Raw genomic sequence first — 24,219 nt, forward strand, 5'->3', positions numbered from 1 at the left:
AACATCAGATTTCTCTCTATTTCGCATCTATTTTCTCACAATGCAATCTTCTGGTATACAATACCGTCATCCTCACTATGAAATAGGGCAGTAGTTATTCATTACATGTAAATAACCATGTTATGATGTGAGTATATAAGTATGAAGAGAACAGAAAACAAACATATTTTGAGTAGACAGCACACATCGCCTGTTAAGTCAGTAGATGGCGCAGTGCCTAACAGAAGAGAGATAAACATAAAAAAGTTCGACGATGTCTTTAAGGGGAGTCGTACCGCCTAACAAACCACCTCCGCTAGGACGTTGCCTAGTACAGCGGTGCGGGTCTCCCGCATCGTACCCTACGCTCTGTCAAGGAATATAGGACTTCATCATCAGCATACCGCGTAAAATTACAAAATTTGACATTTTTACTTTCGAGCAGATCATTAAAATAAGGATATTTATGCTTAATTTGGTGTTTCTTTTTTGAAATATTCGAATATTTACTATTTGAAATAGATATTTGAAAATAATCATTGTGTGAAATTTCTGGGATTTTTTTTTTCACCATTCGTGGGGAGTAAACCCTATGGTGACTTGTCAATTACAAAACTAGAGTGCATTAATCACATGAAAAAGAGGGTAGACACGAGACTGCGAAGACTAAAATAGCAATTGGGAAATCCTAAGTAATCTTAATTTCTTTGCGTGCTTTTGGTACTTGAATTCTTTAACTCATAAATTTTGGGCGTATTATAGTATTTGAGAGTTGTAGCATCGCGTTTTAGTACCTGAATAGTGTAAATTCGCGTAGTCGTCTGTCTTCTCTTTTTGTTTTGAACGGCCAGTGTCGGTTGGTCACAGCCAGTGTGCTCCCTGCCGCCGTTGGATAAGCAGCTGCCGCAGCAAGTCGTATACTCTTAGCTCACTTATTCGTTACATAATTTAATTCTTAATTTCTTTGCGTGTTTTTGGTACTTTCATTGTTTAATTCATAAATTTCGGGCGTATTATAGTATTTGAGAGTTGTGGCATCGCGTTTTAGTACCTGGATAGTGTAAAATCGCGTAGTCTCCTTCCGCCGCCGAGCAGTGTCAGCAGTGCGCAAGTAGCAGCATTACTGCATTTACTAGGCAATCTTGTATTTTAATAACTGTTTAACTTTTGTGTCGAATTTTTTGTGCTCTCTGTAGATTAGTTCAGACGTTCTTTGTACAGCAGTTTTTAGCATGGATAGGGACTGCAACTGCTGTGTTCGGATGCAGGCTGAGTTGGCACCCCTTCGCTCCCAGCTTCCCAGCTTCAGGCAGTGTTGGCTTCGATCACACAGCTTGAGGCTGTTGCCAATGGGCATCACTACTAAGTTATCACATGGTCTAAATATAAGCCGTCGACCGACTGAGAAACAAATTGATCACGTTACACAATATTATGGTATGGCTATTAGAAGTAACAAGGACAACGTAGATAGTATGAAGAGAGCTATTTGGGCAGTTTATTTCCAGAAGCTGTCTACAGATGCTGAACCAGTTCACAGCCTGTGTTCCAATGAGTGCTGTAAACACGTGAAAGCAAAAGAGGAAGATAAGTAGACATTCCCTCTAAAAGTGACTATACACATGCTGTTTGTGCTTGCCATGAAAACTGTTTTTCAGCATCTTGCTCATCCAGAGCTGTTAAAGAAATGTCTGAAAGGCAAAACACAACAAGCCAACCGAATCTTTTAACAGTGGTGTATGGTCAAGGATTCCAAAAAAATGTTTTTTTGGAAGGTCAAGCCGGCCGAAGTGGCAGAGCGGTTCTGGGCGCTACAGTCTGGAACCGCGCGACCGCTACGGTCGCAGGTTCGGATCCTGCCTCGGGCATGGTTGTGTGTGATGTGTCTAGGTTAGTTAGGTTTAAATAGCTCTAAGTTCTAGGGGACTGATGACCACAGCAGTTAAGTCCCATAGTGCTCAGAGTCATTTGAACCATTTGGAAGGTCAATCTTCGAACTTGGTGTTTCTAACGCTCCTCTTACTTTTAATGATGACTTTTCCGGGAGACTAAAGGTTTTTGAGCGTCATGGAATTCATAAAGGTTATAACACCACTAGAAGTGTGTTGGACTTCGACCAACTATGCGTCATGAAGGCAGAGATTGCAGCAAACAATAAGTCAAAAAGGATTTCTTTGTTAAAGGCGCCGTGAAAATCCGTGAATGGACGCACGGAGGATACGAATTCCGCCACGTACTGACAAGATTCTTCCTAAATGTATTTCACCACAAACGGAGCAACACCCAGAGTTGTCACGAGCCCAGCACGAGCTGTGTATGTGAGAGGTGCGGTGACCAGTGTCAGAGATTTCAGTTGTTAATTTGTAGCATGAGAACAGAATCGTTGCTGAAATTCTGTACTGACTAAGCATAATAATAGTGAATAGAGAATAATTCCTGTACTTCACGCACTAAATGGTCAGTTAGGCTGCAATAAATCTGTTATATTATATATGTCAAAAAGAAGCCAGAACCAAGGAAAGGTATGTAGCATTGGGTGTGGAAGATGAAGAAACAGATGACGTCTACCAGTCCCAGTGTTCGAAAAGGATCTAAAGTGTGTTTCCAGCTGGACATCGCTGTAGAAGAAGCCATGGCCAACCTCTCGCTGGACAGCTTCATCGCGTGCCACACCACAGTGGACACAACCCTCAGCAAGATCCTCGACCTGGTGTGTCGCGGTTCACTGCCAGACTGCAAACAGATCCAGCAGCTGTAGGTTCAGGCCTACTGGCATCATTGGAATGAGCTCACAACACTGAAGGGCGTGCTACTGCATCAAGGTCTGTACTTTTAAAACAAAAAAATTTTGAACTTCACCATCACCATCCTCTGGATGTTCTGACAACTCGCAGGATGACCCTACAGGATGGCTCATCTCCTGCTGGAAGACTTCACAACCAGTCTCATCCGTCCCAACTTTCTATGATTGACTCCAAATTTCACAACCCCTTTACTATGTGATCTAACCACCACTGTTTTCCACTTAAAGAGTCCATGTTTTTATTAATACACGCCATTATTAATTTCTGGCAGTAATTTCCACATTAGTGGGCAAAGTAGGAAGGCCCTTGGTCAAGGTGACCCTTCAGGATGGCACACTATGCCACAAACATGTCAAACAATTACTATCTCACAGTGGTCCTCCTCCTAACACCGAAAAACCATTCTTTTGCTCTCCCGCCATCTCCAACCTGGTCCCCACTGGGCCATCTCAACTGCTGTGGGGGGCCAGCTCACCAGAGGAAACTTCAACAGTTCCAGAAACCACGTCGGGACCAACGCCAATGGATGTGGATGTCATTCACCCAACTACTCCAGCTGCCAGCACGGAACCTGCTTCTTCCAGGGGCGTTGAACTGAGCTTCGCCATCTCCTCCTCTCTGCAGATGGTGGTGTTGGTGGTGGTTGTGGTGGTGGTGGTGGTGGTGGGGGTGGGGGCATGTAGTATTGAGGCTTAACGTCTGCAGTGTCAACAACCAACATCACATCAGTGCTTCGAAGATGCCTGCCACAACGGTACAATTTCCGAGAAGACAGACGACCATGTTCCGACCATCCACCAAGAGGCAACTATAGCACTGCTAGAAGCTGCAGGACACGTGTACCCATTACGTTCTGCGAGACACATTGAGAATGATCTGTGAGCTCCCTCTCATGTCTTATTTTTCTGAACTGTGCATTGTCATTTGTTAAATGTTTTCAAATATAACCAACCTCTGTGAAAGAAATGTGCCACTGTAATTTTTAGGTTTGCATGTTTGTTAAATAATAATCTGGGTCCTCACTTCTGATTCCTTTCCTAATCCAGCTAATATGCAAATTCAGTGCGACAACGAACGACAAAGATATAGATTAATGTAATGAGCATGGGGAGATGCTGGCATGTGTCTCACTTTGACGGAGACCTTCGTCTGCTATGATTAAAAATCGGTTCAGATTGGCTTCCATCTGTAATTTCAATTTGAGCAGAAGTAATTTCAGTCGCTTTCGTAATTAGTTCTTTTTAATAGAATGTAGATAGAAATTTCACATGCCTCTTAACAGTTCAAGGAACAAGGAAGTCAGATATTATTGATATAGTAGTTTTTCATTCGTGTGAGGTAATGTTTGGTTGGCTGAATTTTGCAAGCGAGTAGCACGCCTCTTTCGGCAAGGTGGCCTATTGTGCTCACTTAATGTATACAGCAGAGCCTGAGGCCTGTGTGATCACTTTACAAGCCCTCTAGAGGTTCGTAATGGTTAGTTCTCAGTGGTACGTACCCAGGAGGACACTTCACTGATTAACGGTGGAGACACACCTCTTGCAGACACGATGGCTCCTGCAACCAAGAGACAGTTCAGAAACTGGCGATCGTTTACACTCCCAAGTAATATGCTGGCGCCAGTCGAGGGTTGACAGTCCGCTGATGAGGTAGGAAGCATGACCTCACAAGACTGTGAGACGAGTGAAGAAGCTTCCGAATAATAGTCGGAATGGTAGGGGGAGAAACGAGCATTTGCTGACGGCAAGACTAGACCTCTCATTGGCCGCTAATAAGTGGGCTGCTTCTTTGTGAGCCTTATAAGGTAAGAGAAGATGACCCGTGTGGAAAATTTTCTCTTTTTTTGTAGGTCAACAAATAAGCATAAGCTCTGGTTGGCAGACGCAGCTTTTCTGGTAAAATTATTTTTGGTGGGACGCCATAGTTAGAGACACGAAAAGGAGAGAGAACATTATGTTCTGGATAACAGTGGAGAGAACGTTCTGTTCCGGAGAGCGGAGGAGAGCAGATTAAGTATTGGAGATCACTGGAAAACAGCAGCTTCCTGTTTCTGAGATCGATAGAGACTAATTGGCGTTCATTCGAGATCCTAGTCGGTAGCCAAAGTAGTGAGCATTCTCGATGCGATGAGGTTTGAACTTTAGGGGCCTTGCGACCAAATCAGATTCGTTTCAGAACCATAGTCACGATCCTGCATTTTTATTTCAATTCATTCACGATTCGGGACTCAACGTTTGTTACGGTGTATCTTGAGTTACCATGACTTCCTCCTTAACTTACTCCGTCACGTTTTTATTCTGGCGCAAGTCTAACTTCTCCTTAATACCAAAGGTATTGCGGTTATCTCTGTCATTTTTAAAATCGTTTCAGTCACGATCTGTGGAGTAACGCCTCTTTTGTACTGTCTTTTCCAGTACTTTGCGTACCCACCATAAGTCTATTACTTGCATCTGAGACAGTTTAATACATCATGTATTTCTAGTTGTTTTGAAATAACATGTTCGCCATGTTGAGTTTTACCAATGTGTGTCGATTTTCGCAAAATAAATATGTAGTAACCCCATCTCACTTGATATCGTTTTTAACCAAGGCCATCAGCCATACTTACATCAGAGTTGTTAAGACAACTGCAAATTTTCTTTTGAATAACAGTGTCGTCGTAACTGCCGTATGCTTCACGTCTGCTGTGCAGTGCAGCGAGCTACCTTAATTTAAGTATTAACTGTATTTTTCTTACTTGTCACTTCTTCTTCCGTGTGTTTTTGCTTTTAGGAAGCTTTAATTGTCGCGTGCTATTAATAGTGTTCCATAGATTTCGTGTTTGTTTTGAATACAGTCAGAGAGAGTCCCTTTAGTCAGCCATAGTGCCAGTAGTGCTAGTGTTTGTTTTCAATACAGTCCAGAGACAGGTAGTGCTATTTTCATTGTTTTCTACAAGAAGTGCCTAGCAACCACAGTTTAGTTAATAAACAGCCGCCTTTAGTGAGTTAGCAGTCTAGTTAAAGGTTGATTAACTCTCTTCAGTAAATTGATTCCTTAGGATGGATAGGATGTGTGACTGCTGTGTACGGACGCAGGAGGAGCTGGCCACTGTTCGCGAACAGCTGAGCGTGTTGATGGCCGCGGTCAGCCGTCTTCAGGCTGCTGCCTCGGAGTGTAGCGGCAGTGGGGGGTCTGGTGCGTCGCAAGGTACACCCCAGGTGTTACATGCTTCACCCACTGTCCCTGCTGTCGAGACATCTTCGCGTGTACTGGGCGCGGTTGGGCCACCCTCTCCCCAAGGGGAGTGGCGGGTTCAGCGGCGTTCACGGCGCACGAGGCGGAGGGTCAATGTGGAGGCTGGCCGTGTGGCATCGCCCGCTCTGCCTGTGAGTGGACATGTGGCTGCTCCTTCAGCAAGGTCCGAGCAGGCACACGGGGGGAGGGGTTTATTAGTTATTGGGAGCTCCAACCTTAGGCGGGTGATGGAGCCCCTTAGGGAAATAGCGGGAAGGTCGGGGAAGAAGGCCAGTGTTCACTCTGTCTGCTTGCCAGGGGGTCTCATCCGAGATGTGGAGGAGGCTCTGCCGGCGGCGATAGAGAGCACTGGGTGCACCCGACCGCAAATTGTTGCTCATGTCGGCACCAATGAATCCTGCCGTCTGGGTTCAGAGGTCATCCTCAGTTCGTACAGGCGGTTGGCGGAATTGGTGAAGGCGGAAAGCCTCGCTCGCGGGGTGAAATCAGAGCTAACTATTTGTAGTATCGTTCCCAGAACCGATCGCGGTCCTCTGGTTTGGAGCCGAGTGGAAGGCTTAAACCAGAGGCTCAGACGATTCTGCGGAGATCTGGGGTGCAAATTTCTCGACCTCCGCTATCGGGTGGAGAAATGTAGGGTCCCCCTGAATAGGTCAGGCGTGCACTACACGCCGGAAGCGGCTACAAGGGTAGCGGAGTACGTGTGGAGTGCACATGGGGGTTTTTTAGGTTAGAGAATCCCCTCCCTAGGCCCGACAAGACGCCTCCTGAGACGCAGCAAGGTAGGAGTAGGCAAAATGCAACAGGGAATAACAATATTAATGTGCTAATAGTAAACTGCAGGAGCGTCTACAGAAAGGTCCCAGAAATGCTCTCATTAATAAACGGTCACAACGCCCATATAGTACTAGGGACAGAAAGTTGGCTGAAACCAGATGTAAATAGTAATGAAATCCTAAACTCAGATTGGAATGTATACCGCAGAGACAGGCTGGACAGTGAAGGGGGAGGCGTGTTTATAGCGATAAGAAGTGCAATAGTATCGATGGAAATTGACGGAGATCCGAAATGTGAAATGATTTGGGTGAAGGTCACGGTTAAAGCAGGCTCAGACATTGTAATTGGATGTCTCTATAGGCCCCCTGGCTCAGCAGCTGTTGTGGCTGAGCACCTGAAGGATAATTTGGAAAATATTTCGAGTAGATTTCCCCACCATGTTATAGTTCTGGGTGGAGATTTTAATTTGCCGGATATAGAGTGGGAGACTCAGACGTTCATAACGGGTGGCAGGGACAAAGAATCCAGTGAAATTTTTTAAAGTGCTTTATCTGAAAACTACCTTGAGCAGTTAAACAGAGACCCGACTCGTGGCGATAACATATTAGACATTCTGGTGACAAACAGACCCGAACTATTTGAAAAAGTTAACGCAGAACAGGGAATCAGCGATCATAAAGCGGTTACGGCATCGATGATTTCAGCCATAAATAGGAATATTAAAAAGGGTAGGAAGATTTTTCTGTTTAGAAAAAGTGACAAAAAGCAGATTTCAGAGTACCTGCTGGCTCAACACAAAAGTTTTGTCTCAAGTACAGATAGTGTTGAGGATCAGTGGACAAAGTTCAAAACCGTCGTATATAATGCGTTAGATGAGTATGTGCCAAGCAAGATCGTAAGAGATGGAAAAGAGCCACCGTGGTACAACAACCGAGTTAGAAAACTGCTGCGGAAGCTAAGGGAACTTCACAGCAAACATAAACATAGCCAAAGCCTTGCAGACAAACAAAAATTACGCGAAGCGAAATGTAGTGTGAGGAGGGCTATGCGAGAGGCGTTCAATGAATTCGAAAGTAAAGTTCTATGTACTGACTTGGCAGAAAATCCTAAGAAATTTTGGTCTTATGTCAAAGCGGTAGGTGGATCAAAACAAAATGTCCAGACACTCTGTGACCAAAATGGTACTGAAACAGAGGATGACAGACTAAAGGCCGAAATATTAAATGTCTTTTTCCAAAGTTGTTTCACAGAGGAAGATCGCACTGTAGTTCCTTCTCTAGATTGTCGCACAGATGACAAAATGGTAGATATCGAAATAGACGACAGAGGGATAGAGAAACAATTAAAATCGCTCAAAAGAGGAAAGGCCTCTGGACCTGATGGGATACCAGTTCAATTTTACACAGAGTACGAGAAGGAACTTGCCCACCTTCTTGCATCGGTGTACCGTAGGTCTCTAGAAGAGCGTAGCGTTCCAAAGGATTGGAAAAGGGCACAGGTCATCCCCGTTTTCAAGAAGGGACGTCGAGCAGATGTGCAGAACTATAGACCTATATCTCTAACGTCGATCAGTTGTAGAATTTTGAAACACGTATTGTGTTCGAGTGTAATGACTTTTCTGGAGACTAGAAATCTACTCTGTAGGAATCAGCATGGGTTTCGAAAAAGACGGTCATGTGAAACCCAGCTCGCGCTATTCGTCCACGAGACTCAGAGGGCCATAGATGCGGGTTCACAGGTAGATGCCGTGTTTCTTGACTTCCGCAAGGCGTTCGATACAGTTCCCCACAGTCGTTTAATGAACAAAGTAAGAGCATATGGACTATCAGACTAATTGTGTGATTGGATTGAGGAGTTCTTAGATAACAGGACGCAGCATGTCATTCTCAATTGAGAGAAGTCTTCCGAAGTAAGAGTGATTTCAGGTGTGCCGCAGGGGAGTGTCATAGGACCGTTGCTATTCACAATATACATAAATGACCTTGTGGATGACATCGGAAGTTCACTGAGGCTTCTTGCGGATGATGCTGTGGTGTATCGAGAGGTTGTAACAACGGAAAATTGTACTGAAATGCAGGAGGATCTGCAGCGAATTGACGCATGGAGCAGGGAATGGCAATTGAATCTCAATGTAGACAAGTGTAATGTGCTGCGAATACACAGAAAGATAGATCCTATATCATTTAGCTACAAAATAGCAGGTCAGCAACTGGAAGCAGTTAATACCATAAATTATCTGGGAGTACGCATTAGGAGTGATTTAAAATGGAATGATCATATAATGTTGATGGTTGGTAAAGCAGATGCCAGACTGAGATTCATTGGAAGAATCCTAAGGAAATGCAATCCGAAAACAAAGGAAGTAGGTTACAGTACGCTTGTTCGCCCACTGCTTGAATACTGCTCAGCAGTGTGGAATCCGTACCAGATAGGGTTGATAGAAGATATAGAGAAGATCCAACGGAGAGCAGCGCGCTTCGTTACAGGATCATTTAGTAATCGCGAAAGCGTTACGGAGATGATAGATAAACTCCAGTGGAAGACTCTGCAGGAGAGACGCTCAGTAGCTCGGTACGGGCTTTTGTCAAAGTTTCGAGAACATACCTTCACCGAAGAGTCAAGCAGTATATTGCTCCCTCCTACGTATATCTCGCGAAGAGACCATGAGGATAAAATCAGAGAGATTAGAGCCCACACAGAGGCATACCGACAATCCTTCTTTCCACGAACAATACGAGAATGGAATAGAAGGGAGAACCGATAGAGGTACTCAAGGTACCCTCCGCTACACACCGTCAGGTGGCTTGCGGAGTATGGATGTAGATGTAGATAGCTTCCAAACAGCATAAAGGCCATAGGATATATGTCTTTATTTTATATTACTTACTGATGCTCTGGCACCTGACGACCCTGTACTGAATCATTAGCTCCCTGCAGCCGTTGTATAAGCAGCTGCCGCAGCAAGTCGTATACTCTTAGCTCACTTATTCGTTACATAATTTAATTCTTAATTTCTTTGCGTGTTTTTGGTACTTGCATTGTTTAATTCATAAATTTCGGGCGTATTATAGTATTTGAGAGTTGTAGCATCGCGTTTTAGTACCTGAATGGTGTAAAATCGCGTAGTCTCCTTCCGCCGCCGAGCAGTGTGTCAGCAGTGCGCAAGTAGCAGCATTACTGCATTTACTAGGCAATCTTGTATTTTAATAACCGTTTAACTTTTGTGTCGAATTGTTTGTGCTCTCTGTAGATTAGTTCAGACGTTCTTTGCACAACAGTTTTTAGCATGGATAGGGACTGCAACTGCTGTGTTCGGATGCAGGCTGAGTTGGCATCCCTTCGCTCCCAGCTTCAGAGCAGTGTTGGCTTCGGTCACACAGCTTGAGGCTGTTGCCAATGGGCATCACTGTGGGCGTCCAGATGGGGGTTTGGGGTGTCCGGATGGGGGTTTGTCGGTGACGGCCAGCTCGTCCCACGCATCCCCCGATCGGACTACGACTGTGGCTGTACGGGATACTGCCCACATTGAGGCTGACCCCTCACCCGTTGTAGAGTGGGAGGTCGTCTCGAGGCGTGGCAGGGGGCGAAAGACATTCTGGACGGCTGAATGGAAAGCCTCTCCAGTTTGTCTGACGAACCGGGTTCAGGTTCTGTCTCAGGCTGATACTGATCTTCGGCCGGACATGGCTGCTTGTCCTGTTCCAGAGGTTGCCGCTCAGTCTGCAAGATCCGCGCGGTCGCAGAGGGTGGGCTTACTGGTAGTTGGGAGCTCCAACGTCAGGCGCGTAATGGGGCCCCTTAGGGATATGGCAGCAAGAGAGGGGAAGAAAACCAATGTGCACTCCGTGTGCATACCGGGGGAGGCATTCCAGATGTGGAAAGGGCCCTTCCGGATGCCATGAAGGGTACAGGGTGCACTCATGTGCAGGTGGTCGCCCATGTCGGCGCCAATGGTGTGTGTCGCTATGGATCGGAGGAAGTCCTCTCTGGCTTCCGGCGGCTATCTGATTTGGTGAAGACTGCCAGTCTCGCTAGCGGGATGAAAGCAGAGCTCAGCATCTGCAGCATCGTCGACAGGACTGACTGCGGACCTTTGGTACGGAGCCGAGTGGAGGGTCTGAATCAGAGGCTGAGACGGTTCTGCAACCGTGTGGGCTGCAGATTCCTTGACTTGCGCCATAGGGTGGTGGGGTTTCGGGTTCCGCTGGATAGGTCAGGAGTCCACTACACGCAGCAAGCGGCTACACGGGTAGCAGGGGTTGTGTGGCGTGGACTGGGCGGTTTTTTTTAGGTTAGATGGTCTCGGGAAAGTACAGAAAGGGCAACAGCCTCAAAGGGTGCGGGGCAAAGTCAGGACATGCGGGCGCCAAGCAGCAACCGGTATTGCTCAACACTCAAATACTGTCGAAGCTGCATTGGTAAAGTACCGGAACTTCAAGCGCTGTTAGAAAGCACCGAAGCTGAAATCGTTATAGGTACAGAAAGCTGGCTGAAGCCAGAGATAAATTCTGCCGAAATTTTTACAAAGGCGCAGACGGCGTTTAGAAAGGATAGATTGCATGCAACCGGTGGTGGCGTGTTTGTCGCTGTTAGTAGTAGTTTATCCTGTAGTGAAGTAGAAGTGGATATTTCCTGTGAATTATTATGGGTGGAGGTTACACTCAACAACCGAGCTAGGTTAATAATTGGCTCCTTTTACCGACCTCCCGACTCAGCAGCGTTAGTGGCAGAACAACTGAGAGAAAATTTGGAATACATTTCACATAAATTTTCTCACCATGTTATAGTCTTAGGTGGAGATTTCAATTTACCAGATATAGACTGGGACACTCAGATGTTTAGGACGGGTGGTAGGAACAGAGCATCGAGTGACATTATACGGAGTGCACTATCCGAAAATTACCTCGAGCAATTAAACAGAGAACCGGCTCGTGGAGATAACATCTTGGACCTACTGATAACAAACAGACCCGAACTTTTCGACTCTGTAAGTGCAGAACAGGGAATCAGTGATCATAAGGCCGTTGCAGCATCCCTGAATATGGAAGTAAATGGGAATATAGAAAAGGGAGGAAGGTGTATCTGTTTAGCAAGAGTAATAGAAGGCAGATTTCAGACCACCTAACAGATCAAAACGAAAATTTCTGTTCCGACACTGACAATGTTGAGTGTTTATGAAAAAAGTTCAAGGCAATCGCAATATGCGTTTTAGACACGTACGTGCCGAGTAATACTGTGAGGGACGGAAAAAACCCACCGTGGTTCAACAACAAAGTTAGGAAACTACTGCGAAAGCAAAGAGAGCTTCACTCCAAGTTTAAACGCAGCCAAAACCTCTCAGACAAACAGAAGCTAAACGACGTCAAAGTTAGCGTAGGGAGGGCTATGCGTGAAGCGTCCAGTGAATTCGAAAGTAAAATTCTATGTACCGACTTGACAGGAAATCCTAGGAAGTTCTGGTCTTACGTTAAATCAGTAAGTGGCTCGAAACAGCATATCCAGACACTCCGGTATGATGATGGCATTGAAACAGAGGATGACACGCGTAAAGCTGAACTACTAAATACCTTTTTTCAAAGCTGTTTCACAGAGGAAGACCGCACTGCAGTTCCCTCTCTAAATCCTTGCACAAATGAAAAAATGGCTTACATCGAAATAAGTGTCCAAGGAATAGAAAAGCAACTGGAATCACTCAACTGAGGGAAGTCCACTGGACCTGACGGGATAGCAATTCGATTCTACACAGAGTACGCGAAAGAACTTGCCCCCTTTCTAACAGCCGTGTACCGCAAGTCTCTAGAGGAACGGAAGGTTCCAAATGATTGGAAAACAGCACAGGTAGTCCCAGTCTTCAAGAAGGGTCGGCGAGCAGATGCGCAAAACTATAGACCTATATCTCTGACGTCGATCTGTTGTAGAATTTTAGAACATGTTTTTTGCTCGCGTATCATGTTGTTTTTGGAAACCCAGAATCTACTCTGTAGGAGTCAACATGGATTCCGGAAACAGCGATCGTGTGAGACCCAACTAGCTTTATTTGTTCATGAGACCCAGAAAATATTATATACAGGCTCGCAGGTAGATGCTATTTTCCTTGACTTCCGGAAGGCGTTTGATACGGTTCCGCACTGTCGTCTGATAAACAAAGTAAGAGCCTACGGAATATCAGACCAGCTGTGTGGGTGGATTGAAGAGTTTTTAGCAAACAGAACACAGCATGTTGTTATCAATGGAGAGACGTCTACAGACGCTAAAGTAACCTCTGGCGTGTCACAGTGGAGTGTTACGGGACCATTGCTTTTCACAATATATATAAACGACCTAATAGATAGTATCGGAAGTTCCATGCGGCTTTTCGCGGATGATGCTGTAGTATACAGAGAAGTTTCAGAATTAGAAAATTGTAGCGAAATGCAGGAAGATCTGCAGCAGATGGGCACTTGGTGCAGGGAGTGGCTACTGACCCTTAACATAGACAAATGCAATGTATTGCGAATACAGAGAAAGAAGGATCCTTTATTGTATGATTATATGATAGCGGAACAAACACTGGTAGCAGTTACTCCTGTAAAATATCTGGGAGTATGCGTACGGAACGATTTGAAGTGGAATGATCATATAAAATTAATTGTTGGTAAGGCGGGTGCCAGGTTGAGATTCATTGGGAGAATCCTTAGAAAATGTAGTCCATCAACAAAAGAGGTGGCTTACAAAACACTCGTTCGACCTATACTTGAGTATTGCTCATCAGTGTGGGATCCGTACCAGATCGGGTTGACGGAGGAGATGGAGAAGATCCAAAGAAGAGCGGCGCGTTTCGTCACAGGGTTATCTGGTAAACGTGATAGCGTTACGGAGATGTTTAGCAAACTCAAGTGGCAGACTCTGCAAGAGAGGCGCTCTGCATCGCGGTGTAGCTTGCTCGCCAGGTTTCGAGAAGGTGCGTTTCTGGATGAGGTATCGAATATATTGCTTCCCCCTACTTATACCTCCCGAGGAGATCACGAATGTAAAATTAGAGAGATTCAAGCGCGCATGGAGGCTTTCCGACAGTCGTTCTTTCCGCGAACCATATGCGACTGGAACAGAAAAGGGAGGTAATGACAGTAAGTAAAATGCTCTGCGCCACACACCATTGGGTGGCTTGCGGAGTGTACATGTAGATGTAGCTTACTTAGTTACTCCCCTGATAATAACAGATACGTTTGAATGTGATCGGAAATAGCCCCGGCTGAATTCTAGCACCAAGTGGTATTTAGGGCAGCGCTCGGGCCAGGCCTTTTCACTCCGAGTGAGTTTTACTCGGCCAGGCATCGACTCCCTAAGACTTCCATCAATCAGGATTCTCGCACAAGAGCCGCCTGCACAATGTCGCTGCCGTTAACGCCTGACTTGGAACAGCAGTTGCCAGCTGTGGATTTACTTGTTAACAGTGTTCATGGCATTCTCGCCTGTCATCGTGGCAAACTTGTGGACTTGTAAAATTGTACCTCTTAATGGCTACGTGTCGGACTTAGACAGGTTTATTCCTTACAGAACTTAAACGTCGTTCATTCAGTTTGTACTTTGAGCACCCCACGGGACTTTTTATAAACTGTGTGTTAAATGAACTTAGACTAAGTGACAATCTAACTGGTCTCCAACTGCCAGAAGTATGATTGTTGTATTTTATGAAGCGACTTATTTATGTTTTGTTTCAATCCACATAGAAACATATCTTTGATAAATAAACTCTTTCAATCATTACTACCTGGATATTTTTGGTGCCACCATCGGCTGACGAATCAACCCTGGCACACAATATGGGGGTTGGAGACATATTTAGGTCGAAGTTGTGTCGGCAATTAGAGCAGTCTTCACCAGTCCACCGTTGAATGTGTAAAACTGATTAATAGATAGAGGCAATATTCGATTACCTACAATGTTGTCGTATGTCATTACTTGTAAGCCATATATCCAACCAGAACAGACATATTTACTTCGTTATGCGTATCAGTGAAATTTAAATTAATTGTTACTGAGAGGGACAGGCAGTATCAGCGCGATCGTGACCCCTACGATGTAGACGAGGCGACCACTTTATTCAGTGATAACTTTGAAAGTCCCTGACGATAGGAATATAGTTTCAAATTGGTACCATCGCACAGTAGAATGAGTGTCACTAAATGTGGGGAATTGTACCCCACTGCAGGTAAATTTAGTGACTAGAGCAAGTGATAAATTTTTGGCACACAGGTACTGTCTTCCACTACCAAGACAAGAAACCACAAAGATTCCCCTGTAAATGGCATTCTGATATTATGCATAACTGCTAATCAGTCTCATAAAATTCTTTAATATACAGTGTAACAACACCCACTTTTAATATGCTGTCTTCATAATGAACAGCTTGTAGATTGTGTTATCTGCAAGTATAACAATGAATGCTTCTTTGTTCGTCCAGTATGCGTTCCTGTACCATTCATTTGACTGAGATGAAACTTTGGTGAGTTCCCGTACGCACTGCCTGAAGGTTTCTGAATCACTACATTTATATTCAAATGCAATCCCAGATGGCACGAAATAAAACAACAGTTAACCGTACTGTCACAATCGGATCGTGTATTCAAACAAAAATTAAAATCTGTAATGGATTACATTGCGAAGCACCACGTTTTTGTAGATAGATAGCGCTTAACCCATTCAATTGAATGCCACAAGAGACTGTTGCCACAAGCACACATTTTGATTGGCTGATCGAAAAACCCACACCAAATCAAAATGATCAAGTCAACCCAGCAGAAATACCAGATTTCGACACTGATGCAGACTTACTGTATTTAAAGCCATCAAACATGATTCAAGGTCCATGTGATTTATTCAACACGCCTGGTGTGTGACGGAAAATGCACGAAACTTATGTGCCGACATTATCACTGTCAGAGACGGATATCCACTCTTTCGTCGACGATGAAGCGAAGATGGTGGCAAATCCATCACTTTAAAAGTACGAAACAATGTTGTTGAAGTTGATAATCGTTGCATTGTACCGTATTCATAGCTACTTTCGAAAACTTACAAAGCACACATAAATGTTTAAAACTGTAATTCAATGAAATCGATCAAGTCAGGTTGCAAACATGTCAACAGAGAAAACGGTAGGACAGTTTTTAGAGTAGGAAATGCAACAGCAACTATCAGTGAAATCAACGAATATCAGCTGGGACGCTACATTCCATTTGCAGAGACTTACAAAAATCGCCAGTGCCTCAGTCCATCCACAGCTAAAACCGACGACGTCAGACTGTGCATCAATTTCAGCATTCACAACGAAAATCAAGCGAAGCGACAACCTATCAATTGAGCAATGTTGTAATGAATCAAGACGAAACTGTCAATTATCCAGTTTAACTCTTGAATTCACTTGATTTGTCACCAGGCAAGCCACCGCATGTATTAACATGCCTATGAGTCTTCTCTGAAACATAAAGCCACCGAGACTTTGCAACGACACAAAGCTTTCAGTGAGAAGGATGATGATAGCATTATCGATGCTACACACTTCAAAAAAAGGTTTTCATCACCTAGGTCCCGAGAGTTCCGGAACCTGTACAGAAAACTGGAACACGGATCAACATAAACATCATTTCCGCCCTTTTTATTGCTCACGAAAACCACAGATAGCATGTTATACCACCATACAGCGAGACCTTCAGAAGTGGTGGCCCAGACAGCCGTACACACCGGTACCTCTAATAATGCCTGTATTCGTCGTTGCATACCATCCACAAGTTCATCAAGGCACTTTTGGTCCATATTATCCCACTTCTCAACGGCGATTCGGCGTAGATCAAATGGCTCTGAGCACTATGGGACTTAAAATCTGAAGTCATCAGTCCCCTTGAACTTAGAACTACTTAAACCTAACTAACCCAAGGACATCACACACATCCATGCAGGCAGGACTCGCACCTGCGACCGTAGCAGTCGCGCGGTTCCAGACTGAAGCGCCTAGAACCGCTCGGCCACACAGGCTGGCTCGGCGTAGATCCCTCAGAGTGGTTGGTGAGTCACGTCGTCCATAAACAGCCCTTTTCAATCCATCCCCTAATGTTCGATAGGGTTCATGTCTGGAGAACATGCTGGCCACTCTAGTCGAGCGATATAGTTATCCTTAAGGAAGTCATTCACAAGATATGCAAGGTGCAGGCGCGAATTGTCGTCAATGAAGACGAATGCCTCGTCAATATGCTGCCGATATCGTTGTAGTATCGGTCAGAGGATGGAATTTACGTATAGTACAGCCGTTACGGTGCCTTCCATGACCACCAGCGGCGTACGTCGGCCCCACATATTGAACCCTAATACAGCAGGTAGCCTCCACCTTGCTGCATTGGCTGGACAGTGTGTCTAAGGTGTTCAGCCTGACCGGGATGCCTCCAAACACTGGTTGAAGGCATACGCGACACTCATCGGTGAAGAGAACGTGATGCCAATCATGAGCGGTACATTCGGGTCGTTGTTGGACTCATCTGTACAGCGCTGCATGGTTTCGTGGTTGCAAAAACGGACCTCGACCCGGAGGTCGGGAGTGATGTTGCGCATCATGCAGCCTATTGAGCACAGTTTGAGTCGTAACACGACGTCCTGTGGCTGCACGAAAAGCCTTATTCAGCACGGTGGCGTTGCTGTCAGGGTTCCTCCGAACAATAATCCGTAGATAGCGGTCATCCACTGCAGTAGTAGCCCTTGGGCGGCCTGTGCGAGGCAGTCATTGATAGTTCCTGTCTCTCTGTATCTCCTCCATGTCCGAACAGCATCGCTTTGGTTCACTCCGAGATGCGTCCGCTGTTGAGAGCCCTTCCTGGCACAAAGTAACAATGCGAACGCGATCGAACCGCTGTATTGACCGTCTAGGCATGAATGAACTACAGACACCACGAGCCGTGTACCTCCTTCGTGGCGGAATGACTGGAACTGATCTGCTGTCGGACTCTCTCCGTCTAATAGGCGCTGCTCATGCGTGGTTGTTTACATCTTTGGGCAAGCATCGCGAAAGCATCTGATTTATTTGTGTACTCAGCAGACGGAAAAAGAAAACAAAAATATGATGCATCCGAAAAACCTCAGGTAAGAGAGTTTAAATTTCTTTGTATGGCATTGCAACGGATGCTGGATAGTTGCTAATAAAGTATATAACTACACGTACGAGGGGCTTTCAAAACTAAGTTACGCGTTATTACGGTAAGCCAAGTAACTATTATTGAATGCTGAACTACACTTAAAAGAGATACCAAAACATGATACTAATTTTGAATACAGTGTCCGAGCCTCTGGAACGAATGGTCGAAACGTTCTGCCAGTTATTCAGTTCATCAACGACAGAAATTCGCTCTTTAGTCACGGAGCCATTCGAGAACCGCTGTGTGAAAGTCCTCATCACTGAAAAACTTTCGCCTCTACGATTTCTGCTAATCAGTTCCTCGACTACCTGGTCCTCGTCATCCGTTTTTGTATGTCCATCATTGTGCCTGGAGGTCTGGGGGGAGTACGGCCGCTCACTATCGTAAGAAAATGAAACACCTACAACCGTCCTTATGTTGTAATTTATTGTGTAGTTACCAGTTTCGGCGCTTCACTGCACCTTCTTCAGGCCTGTATGCAGAAACGGTAATGGTAGCATTACCAATTTATCAATCACGCAGTACAAAGGCAGATTAAAAACAGAATGAGAATCGAGGTCAAGACTTTACAAGTGAATTTACAGTAATCATTTCGTAGAACGAACAGATATCCATTGTCACATACCTTAAGTGTAGCACAATGAATTTTCACTCATTACATTGTACAAGTATACTATTTATAAATAACTATATTAGACAAATATTCCATCATTTTTATTGGTCAGTCGGATGATACATTATCGGTGCAGCACTGAAATAACCTACTGAACAACAAAATAACTGTGGACAATTATAAATATATGAAGGAGACTACAACCTCAGAAACAAGTAAAGCGAAGAAACATGATCTATGTGTTGTATCAAAGTACAGAATGTTGAGGGTTTAAACCGTTGAGAGGCACACTAACATCACATTCATAAAATTAATGTCCAAGACGTGTCAGAGGACCAAATATAGGACACCACCTATGACCATAACATATGTAGAACATATGTAAAACTCCCACAAAAATTGTCCACTGTGAACGACATTCATGTTCGACTGCGTACATATATCATGTACTACACACACGAGGACTCTATGTAGCATTTGAGGATGCAGTGCACCATAAAGGATGACTCAACGGTATCTATTCATGAAGTATCAGAAAACTTTCTGACTAGCGAACCACTCAAAAAAGACTCATTTGTATTGAAGACAAGTAAACACAAAAAATAAAATGAATTCTAAAGTTACATAAACTTATGAATAAATTTACTGTACAAGAGCACACATTTGTCTTTCCATATCCTGGTCACACGTATCGTCTAAAAGACAAACCACATTATTAACTGGCCAGTGAGGTGGCCACACAACATTACAGTAATCAGATCACAGGTAAATCTAATACGTCTGTTAAAAGTAAGACTACGAACACGTGAGAGCAATGTAGAGGTTGACAATTCATACACTATTACAACAAGAACACTGGTAATGATGCAAGTAATGTCCAGCGAAACTTAGGTGAGGGTAGTGCAAATCTATGTAAAGTAGAAGACTGGTACATAACCACTAAATGTGTCACAAGAGACTAAAATAATTGCGTGTTAAAGAGAAGAAGACATTAGAGGATATCTTGTTATAATTCTAAATAATTGGGTGTTAAATAGAAGGAGACATTCAAAGATATCTCGTTATAATTCTTAATAACTGGGTGAGATGTTCAAAGATATCTAGTTATAATTCTAGGGCTAACAAACAGTTCTACTACCAAGCACCTAACTAGAGGCCAATGACAGCCACCTTCACTTCAGCTAACTTTCTGACTAACAACCACTCAAAAGGTAATCATATGTATTACACAAAAGTGAACACACGAAGAAAGAAAATGAAATTTAAAATTACTTATACTCATGAGCAAATGTACTGTAACCAGCACACACATTGGTCTTACAACAACATCAAAACAAAAAGCCATTACATCCAAACACCACATTTCAAAAGAACCATACTTGCCATACATACGAACCACATTATTAATTGACCACTGAGGGGGCCACACAACATGCAAATAATTAAATTGTTAGTAAATCCAATTCATCTGTTAGTGTAAGACTATGAGCTATTAGTTGACAATACATCCACCATTACAACAAAAACATTGGCAATGCTGTAACCCATGTTCAATGGAATCTGAGTGAGAGTAAATGCAAACCCATGTAAACTTAAAGATGGATGCACATTTGTAGGTATCTAGTCGTAATTCTAGGGCTAACACACGCAGTTCTACCACTGAGCACGGAACTGGAGGCCAATGACAACAACGTACAACGCCAGCTTAGATGATTACTCGACAAGCCCCCTAAAGTATGCCACGAACTACTTACCTTACACGAAACAAAGCGTCGTCAGATAACCCAAACTAAGTCTAGTAACAATTGTATCATGGAATGACCAACTACCAATGATAGTGGGTAAGAGGTATGTAACTTTTACAGGTCATGTTTCCGCCCATTTATAACTGTTATAGCATTGACTAGGTACGTGCCTTTTACCCACTCTCATTGGTACTTGGTCGTTTTATGACACAATTGTTACTAGAGTTAGTGTTGGTTATCTGATCGCGCTTAGTTTCGTACATGATCAATAGTTCGCAGTGTATTTTAGAGGGTTTTTCGGGTAATGATCTATGCTGGGGTTGCTCCAGTTAGGTATTCGGTTGTAGAACTGTGTGTGTTAGCCCCATAATTACAACTAGACATCTGTAAATGTCTCCTTCTCTGTAACATGCAATAATGTTAGTCTTATGTGACACATTTAGTGGTTATGCACCCATCTTTAAATGTGCGTGGGTTTGCATTTACCCTCACTCATGTTCCGCTGGACGTGACTTATGGCACTGGCAGTGTTTGTGTTGCAGTAGTGGATATATGGTCAACTCATAGCTTATTGTAACGTGTTCACAATCTTACATTAAATACAAGCATTGGATTTACTAACGATTTCATTATCGGCATATTATGAGGCCTCCTCTCTGGCCGATTAACAATGTGATTTGTCTTTCAGACGATATGTATGGCCGATATGATCCTTTTGAAATTTTTGTTCTCTGGATCTAATGGCTTTTGGTTTTAATGCGGTGCAAAGGCCAATGTGTGTATTGGTACAGATTTATTCATAATGATAGGTAATAGGGGTAATGCAGGAGTAGGTTTAATAATGAATAAAAAAATAGGAGTGCGGGTTAGCTACTACAAACAGCATAGTGAACGCATTATTGTGGCCAAGATAGACACAAAGCCCATGCCTACTACAGTAGTACAAGTTTATATGCCAACTAGCTCTGCAGATGATGAAGAAATAGATGAAATGTATGACGAGATAAAAGAAATTATTCAGGTAGTGAAGGGAGACGAAAATTTAATAGTCATGGGTGACTGGAATTCGTCAGTAGGAAAAGGGAGAGAAGGAAACATAGTAGGTGAATATGGATTGGGGGGAAGGAATGAAAGAGGAAGCCGCCTTGTAGAATTTTGCACAGAGAATAACTTAATCATAGCTAACACTTTGTTCAAGAATCCTGGAGATACTAAAAGGTATCAGATAGATTATATAATGGTAAGACAGAGATTTAGGAACCAGGCTTTAAATTGTAAGACATTTCCTGGTGCAGATGTGGATTCTGACCACAATCTATTGGTTATGAACTGCAGATTGAAACTGAAGAAACTGCAAAAAGGTGGGAATTTAAGGAGATGGGACCTGGATAAACTGACTAAACCAGAGGTTGTACAGAGTTTCAGGGAGAGCATAAGGGAACAATTGACAGGAATGGGGGAAAGAAATACAGTAGAAGACGAATGGGTAGTTCTGAGGGATGAAGTAGTGAAGGCAGCAGAGGATCAAGTAGGTAAAAAGACGAGGGCTAATAGAAATCCTTGGGTAACAGAAGAAATATTGAATTTAATTGATGAAAGGAGAAAATATAAAAATGCAGTAAATGAAGCAGGCAAAAAGGAATACAAACGTCTCAAAAATGTTATCGACAGGAAGTGCAAAATGGCTAAGCAGGGATGGCTAGAGGACAAATGTAAGGATGTAGAGGCTTACCTCACTGGGGGTAAGATAGATACTGCCTACAGGAAAATTAAAGAGACCTTTGGAGAGAAGAGAACCACTTGTATGAATATCAAGAGCTCAGATGGCAATCCAGTTCTAAGCAAAGAAGGGAAGGCAGAAAGGTGGAAGGAGTATATATAGGGTCTATACAAGGGCGATGTACTTGAGGACAATATTATGGAAATGGAAGAGGATGTAGATGAAGATGAAATGGGAGATACGATACTGCGTGAAGAGTTTGACAGAGTACTGAAAAACCTGAGTCGAAACAAGGCCCCGGGAGTAGACAACATTCCGTTAGAACTACTGATGGCCTCGGGAGAGCCAGTCATGACAAAACTCTACCATCTAGTGAGCACGATGTATGAGACAGGCGAAATACCCTCAGACTTCAAGAAGAATATAATAATTCCAATCCCAAAGAAAGCAGGTGTTGACAGATGTGAAAATTACCGAACTATCAGTTTAATAAGTCACAGTTGCAAAATACTAACGCGAATTCTTTACAGACGAATGGAAAAGCTGGTAGAAGCCGACCTCGGGGACGATCAGTTTGAATTCCGTAGAAATGTTGGAACACGTGAGGCAATACTGACCTTACGACTTATCTTAGAAGAAAGATTAAGAAAAGGCAAACCTACGTTTCTAGCATTTGTTGTCTTAGAGAAAGCTTTTGACAATGTTAACTGGAATACTCTGTTTCAAATTCTGAAGGTGGCAGGGGTAAAATACAGGGATCGAAAGGCTATTTACAATTTGTACAGAAACCAGATGGCAGTTATAAGAGTCGAGGGGCATGAAAGGGAAGCAGTGGTTGGGAAAGGAGTGAGACAGTGTTGTAGCCTCTCCCCGATGTTATTCAATCTGTATATTGAGCAAGTAGTAAAGGAAACAAAAGAAAAATTCGGAGTAGGTATTAAAATTCAAGGAGAAGAAGTAAAAAGTTTGAGGTTCGCCGATGACATTGTAATTCTGTCAGAGACAGCAAAGGACTTGGAAGAGCAGTTGAACGGAATGGACAGTGTCTTGAAAGGAGGATATAAGATGAACATCAACAAAAGCAAAACGAGGATAATGGAAGGTAGTCAAATTAAGTCGGGTGATGCTGAGGGAATTAGATTAGGAAATGAGACACTTAAAGTAGTAAAGGAGTTTTGCTATTTAGGGAGTAAAATAACTGATGATGGTCGAAGTAGAGAGGATATAAAATGTAGACTGGCAATGGCAAGGAAAGCGTTTCTGAAGAAGAGAAATTTGTTAACATCGAGTATAGATTTAAGTGTCAGGAAGTCGTTTCTGAAAGTATTTGTATGGAGTGTAGCCATGTATGGAAGTGAAACATGGACGATAACTAGTTTGGACAAGAAGAGAATAGAAGCTTTCGAAATGTGGTGCTACAGAAGAATGCGGAAGATAAGGCGGGAACCGCGCGACTGCTACGGTCGCAGGTTAGAATCCTGCCTCGGGCATGGATGTGTGTGATGTCCTTAGGTTAGTTAGGTTTAAGTAGTTCTAAGTTCTAGGGGACTGATGACCACAGATGTTAAGTCCCATAGTGCTCAGAGCCATTTTTGATAAGGTGGGTAGATCACGTAACTAATGAGGAGGTATTGAATAGGATTGGGGAGAAGATAAGTTTGTGGCACAACTTGACTAGAAGAAGGGATCGGTTGGTAGGACATATTTTGAGGCATCAAGGGATCACAAATTTAGCATTGGAGGGCACCGTGGAGGGTAAAAATCGTAGAGGGAGACCAAGAGATGAATACACTAAGCAGATTCAGAAGGATGTAGGTTGCAGTAGGTACTGGGAGATGAAGAAGCTTGCACAGGATAGAGTAGCATGGAGAGCTGCATCAAACCAGTCTCAGGACTGAAGACCACAACAACAACAACAACAGGTAACTTTAGATTTGATTTTTTTTTCGGTTTTCCTTGTCTTTAATACATACGAGTACTTTTTGAGTACATTTTTCTGACTGTTGAGCCATCATTTATGATGCACTGCACCCTCGAAGGCTAGTTAGCGTCCACGTGTCATATTGTTTCAGTGTAGTACATGATATATGGGCGCATTCGCACATGAGTGTTGTTCACCACGGACAATTTTTGTGGGGTTTTTTCATATGTTTTACATATGTTATGGTCATAGGTGGTGTCC

Source organism: Schistocerca serialis, chromosome 4 (assembly GCF_023864345.2).
Source record: "Schistocerca serialis cubense isolate TAMUIC-IGC-003099 chromosome 4, iqSchSeri2.2, whole genome shotgun sequence".
Lineage (NCBI taxonomy): Eukaryota > Metazoa > Arthropoda > Insecta > Orthoptera > Acrididae > Schistocerca > Schistocerca serialis.